Here is a 5,948-nt window from a genome sequence, read left to right on the forward strand (position 1 = left end):
AATAGGTTATTGCGGCCACTAGCAAACCGTGGAAAAAGAACTACACTGACTACAAGAAAACAAATAAACAAGACAATGGAAAGAAATAAGCAAGCAACTTACGCTAGGCTATCATGGCTATTACACATATTACATCCACTGGGCATCAAAGTTCGCCACAAGTGCAAATATAGGGAACAAAGTAGCATATAAACGCCGCAGCAAAACAAGTCCAGAACTGAAACTACTTCAGAAGAGCTCAAGAAACAATATCCTGAGTACCCATAATGCTGGCAAGATGCTTAGAAAGCTTATTAAATTTCTCTTATTTGGCACTTAAATCCTCCAGCACTTGCTGTTGCACCAGAAAGTATGCATCTAAATTCTGCAGGGACTTCCTCAGTCCTTCGGCTACCTGTCGCATAACATCTGATCGATGTCTTTCAACTTGAAGTTGAGACTCAAGAAGCCAAACTGATTCAGGCAGCGAGTTCGAAGAGCTGGTGCCAGCAGTAGTAGCCAGTAACTCAAACACTACATCAAGACAGGATGAAAGTGCTAGTGATCGACTAGAGGGGGGTGAATATGCGATTTTTATGGAAGTCTTCAAAACATGGAAGTTTCGAAGACAAACGATAGAAATAAACCTATTACCATGCAGCGGAAGGTAGACTACACTAGGCAAACCATAGTCAATTATTCAATGGAGTGAAAGCACAATGACTAATAGCAGCTAGGCAGTAAAGATCAGGTAGGAAGATATTGTGAAGCCAATCAGAACAAGCAGTCACTCAGTGAAGACAAAAGATAAAGCAATCATACAATGACTTCACAAGGACCAACAGTAAGTAAAGGGAAGGATGAAACCAGTGACTCGTTGAAGACAATGATTTGTTGGACCAGTTCCAGTTGCTGTGACAACTGTACGTCTGGTTAGGGAGGCTGAAATTCAACTCAGAAGACCTCGTCTTCACCTTATTCCCCTTGAGCTAAGGACACCCAGTCCTCGCCCAATCACTCTGGTAAGTCTTCAAGGTAGACTTTCAAACCTTCACAGACTTCGTTCACCGGTGATCCACAATGACTCTTGGATGCCCAGAATGCAATGCCTAACCGGCTTGAGGATTCACAGTCCTCAAGTGTAATAAGCCTTCAGATCACACAGACAGGAAGACTTAAGTGATGCCTAACACTCTTTGGCTCTGGGTGTTTAGGGCTTTATCCTCGCAAGGAATTCTCTCTCAAAGGCTTCGAGGTGGGTTGCTCTCAAACGACAAAAGCCGTGCACTAACTCTAAGCAGCCAACCGTTTATGGTTGTAGGGGTGGGCTATTTATAGCCACTAGGCAACCCGACCTGATTTGTCCGAAATGACCCTTGGTCACTAAGGAACTGACACGTGTTCCAACGGTCAGATTTCAAACACACACGGCAACTTTACTTGGGCTACAAGCAAAGCTGACTTATCCAATTCTGGACAAGATTTGCTCTCATAGTCTTCACTCAAAGACATAGGATTTGGTTAAGCATCACTTCAGTCATTCTGACTGGTTCACTTGGACCCCACTTAACAGTACGGTAGTTCCTATGACTCAACAAAGAAGAAAAAGAACGATGAAACAACTAAGTCTTCGCGCTCCATAGTCTTCATGCGATGTCTTCTCTTGTCATAGTCTTCAATGTGAATGTCTTCACATACCACCTTTGACTTCAATGTCTTCATTCATTTTTAGGGGTCATCTCTGGTAGGAAAACCAAATCAATGAGGGACTTCTACCTGTGTTATCCTGCAATTCTCACAAACACATTAGTCGCTCAACCAGGTTTGTCGTCAATACTCCAAAACCAACTAGGGGTGGCACTAGATGCACTTACAATCTCCCCCTTTTTGGTGATTGATGACAAACTGGTTGAAGTTTTCAACGGGTAATAAAATATGTGAAATTGTAAAGGATAGGGTATTGTCTTCATAAGTTGCAAGGGCTCCCCCTGAAGATGTGCATATAAGTAATTTGCTTTTGGAATGCAAATGCACATGGCAGGTTGTACTTGTGGAGATCATCTTCAACTTATGATGACAAGTCATTATGCAAGTTATGATGTAACGAAGATAATGACATGCATAATGAAAAATGGACGTCTGCAAAATGATCTAAGTGCGGAATTTATCGTCGCACATGCGGAATTTATCATCGCATCACAGAATAGCAAATAAGTAGCAGACGACCATCGAGTTTAAGTGTTACAACTCAAAGAACCAAATGTATCGAAAACGAGAGTTGTAAGCACTTGGCAAAAGTAGCAAAAAGTAAATTAACCACCCATATGGACCCTCTTGATGACTATCAACTCATATGCTTCTCCCCCTTTTGTCAGTGAGGACCAAAAAGGTTTGAAGACATAGAGCGCCTACTCGTTCCCATGAGGTGCAAGTGAGGCAGCAGGGTCTTCGTTGAGATCCGGTGGTGGAGAGGAACTTGGTGCAGTGTCGACATGCGCTGAAGTTGGAGTAGGTGAAGTTGCATCATCTTGGTCATCGATGACTCTGGCATTTAGGGTCGCAACTGAGGACGAGTATTCAGAGTCTTCAAGTGAGGGAGTCCGACGCAAGTGAGCATTTCTGGGAGGAGTTGTGTCAAACTTGAAGCATTCGGTGAAGCCATCGTCATGCAGATCAACTTCAGCACTGACTAGGGTCAAACTCTTCCATGACCTCCGACAGGTTTCATGAGTGACAAAGGCATTCTTGGTGGCAAGATTGCGAATGCGGTTGACATCCACCAAGAGGCTTTGCATCTGACGCTTAAGCCAGTCGTGATGTTTGTCCTGTTTCTGATGCAGCGCGACTAGAAGCTCTTGGTCATTTAGGACACGAGATCGTCGTCGAGGCCTTTGTGCAATGGTGCTACCAGTGGCATCAGTTTGAGCACGAGCGGCACATGTGTTTCCAGCAAGGGGATAAATACGAGACACTGCTGGAATTCCTTCAATGGGCTGGGTGAAGCTTTGGTGATCAGCATTGTGAAGATAAATGGGATCCTTAGAAGGCTCTGGGTAAATGGCTTCAACTGACAGATCAACCTAGGGCAAGAATATAAGATGATTGCGCGCAGACGGCTGATAGTTGAAGGCTGAGTGACGCTTGATCAGACGCATGACCCATGGAGCATAGAATTTCAACCCAAAGATGTCGAAGCCAGACGCAGCCAACTGCCTGATGAAGGAGTCTTGAGTATTGAAGCTGATGCCATTGAAGATATAGAAAACCAAAGTCTTCACTGCTCCTTCAAGCTTCGCTGCAGATGAGTGTCCTTTGACATGCCATAGAGTCTTCCTGATGATGTGGTAAATGGTGCGAGGCAGGTACTCTAGGTCTTCAACAAAGAACTCAGATGGGTATTCAGCATCGTGAGGCAGAGGCTTCATCATGCTCAGCATTAGACTCATGTTGGGTTCTGGCTTCTGAAAGATGCTTTCCAAGGCATATTGATGTTGTTGACAACCTGGTATATAGTATTCACCAGGAGTGTGCAGGACTGTGAGCTCAATGATATCAAGAGCTTTAGCTTCTGATGGACATTGCCTGTCATCCACTCGAGGACCCAAGTCTTCGGATCCCTGTTGTAGCCTCGAATATGAAGAGTGGCATAGAATTGAAGCGGTAATTCTTCATTCCAGTGGTCCTTATCAGTGACGAACTGCAACAGACCAGCATCTCTGAAACAATCCAATGCTTCTTCAAGGCAGGGCAGTCCAGCTATAGCTTCAGAGTTGAGGCGCATATGTGGAAATATGCGCCCTTGATTGTATAGGACACAGGAATAGTAGCTGCACTGCTGATAGCTCCAAAACTGATCTGAGGAAATGCGCGGTCTCGTATAAGGGTTCTTGGAGCTGTTGAAGAAGTTATTATGTGCCACGAAGCCATTCGCATTGAAGACCCCAGGTGAAGTGGCAGTGCCTGGGAATCGTGGAAGTCTTGGCTTGGGCTTTTGGACTTGAGGCATGTTCTCAACGTGGTACTCAAATTGTGGACCAGTAGCAGGCGGAGGAGTCAGAATGGGCTAGCGAACCATAACTGGCTGATCACAATCAAATGCCAGCTCCATTGTGTGAGGTCTTGGAGGGGGAACCGGGGCATTGGCATTGTCTTCATGGGCTTCAGGGGCCACATGTACTTCAGGTGCTTGGACTTCAGGTGCTGCATTGACTTCTGGTGCCACATTGGCTTCTGGCGCCGTACTGGCTTCAGTCATGACAACGTCATTGGCGTTAGCGGTGATATTGGTGGCCGCCTCAGAGTTGTTGACCTCCACTTCAGAAGCTGGAGGGTCGGTCACGTTCTCCTCGAGAACAACATCTTGGTGAGACGGGGGTGTAGCAACTCTTGTAACTCTTGGGGCTTCTTCTTCATCTTCTTCTTCATCGGCTGATGCAGCCGGAATATCTTCAGCCATTTTGGCTTCGGATTCAGATACGTGCATTGTGGGAGTGACTTGGGGCCTTGGTCCTTTGCGAATCCTACGTAATGCGGGCGTCGCTTGTGGAGATGGAGTGTGCTGGGCCTCAAAGTCATCAGCATCTTGCACTGATGGGGTAGCTTGCGGTTGGGGAGAGCTTGGAGTGTCTTGTCTCTGTGGGTGATCAGCCCACGATGCATCCTGAGCAGTTGGCGTCAGAGGACGACCAATGCTGATGAGTTCGCTATGCGTAAGCACAGGCGATGATACCAATTGGTGCTCGATTTGAGGAAGGACTTCATCATCTTCAACATTGTCATGGTGACCAATGTCTTCAGCAGCGATGGGGTCAACTGCTGGAATGTCTTCAGCTTTAGGAGCCTCTGTGGAAGCGGGCTCATGAATTATCATCCATTGTTCTTGATGTGAAGAGGCAGGACGAGCAACCGAGATGGGCTCAACAATAAGGGGCTCTGTGGGAGCAGCCCGATCTTTCTTGGTTTTGTGCTTCTTCTTGGAGGGAGCGACATCAGAAGCTTCAGGATGTTTCCTCTTTCTGGCTTCAGCCTCGGCATCCCTTGTCTTCTTTAATTCCGAAGCCACTGTGGGGACCTTAGGCTTCGAGCCTATCATACTGGCTGGGAAGATAATGGGATGTGCTTCCTGCCTTGTTGCTTCGGGTTCGGCCACAGCTGGCTTCTTCTTCTTTGCAGCCATCCTGGGATCGATGCCAGGACGCCCAAGAGCCTTGTGCTTTTCAGCTTCATTGTAGGCTTGCACGCACTTGTCAGCCAGACTCTTCATGCGCTCACGAGAACCTTTAGCTTCTTCGTGTTTCTTGAGAAAGGCTTCCTTGAGCTCGTGCAGCATAATCTTGAAGTTCTTGACATCTTGCACGCTGAGCTTGGCCATGTGCTGCTTGAACTGAGCTTTCTCATAGTCGATCTTTTGCTTCAGTTCAACGATGCACTGAGCTAGAGCTAGCACAGAAGCAATGGCGCCAGTGAAAGAGACGCTGAGGCCAATTGGAAGTTGCAGATCGTCAAAGCTGAGATTGGGGGTTTCAAACCACTCATCAATGAAGTTGTGGATGATTGCCATGTCAAAGAGAGGAAAATCATTGAAGATTTCTGCTTCTTCCTTGCTCTTAATCAGTTGCTCAAGAGCGTCATCTGCAAGATCTTCATCGCTGGACAGATCAATGGCGTCATTGCGCAGAATATCAGCAGCAGTCAGTTCTTGGTTGGTGGGTTGCAAGGGCATCTTCACTCTGGAGGGCTTGGAGATGCGTGACAAATCTTCAGATTGCACACTGTGTTCAGGAGGTGCAGTGGCCAGAGGCTTTGCCTGTAGGACCTTTGGTGCAAGAGCAGGCTTTGAAGCTTTAGGCTTTTTCAGTTTCTTTGGCTTTGGTGGTGCAGGTGCTTCATTAGATTCAGCGTCATCTGTAGGCTCATCCACGGCTGTGCCTTGAACCATGATATGAGTGATGCGACCTTCCAGGTTGTAG

Source organism: Triticum urartu, chromosome 5, assembly GCF_003073215.2.
Source record: "Triticum urartu cultivar G1812 chromosome 5, Tu2.1, whole genome shotgun sequence".
Taxonomy (NCBI): Eukaryota; Viridiplantae; Streptophyta; class Magnoliopsida; order Poales; family Poaceae; genus Triticum; species Triticum urartu.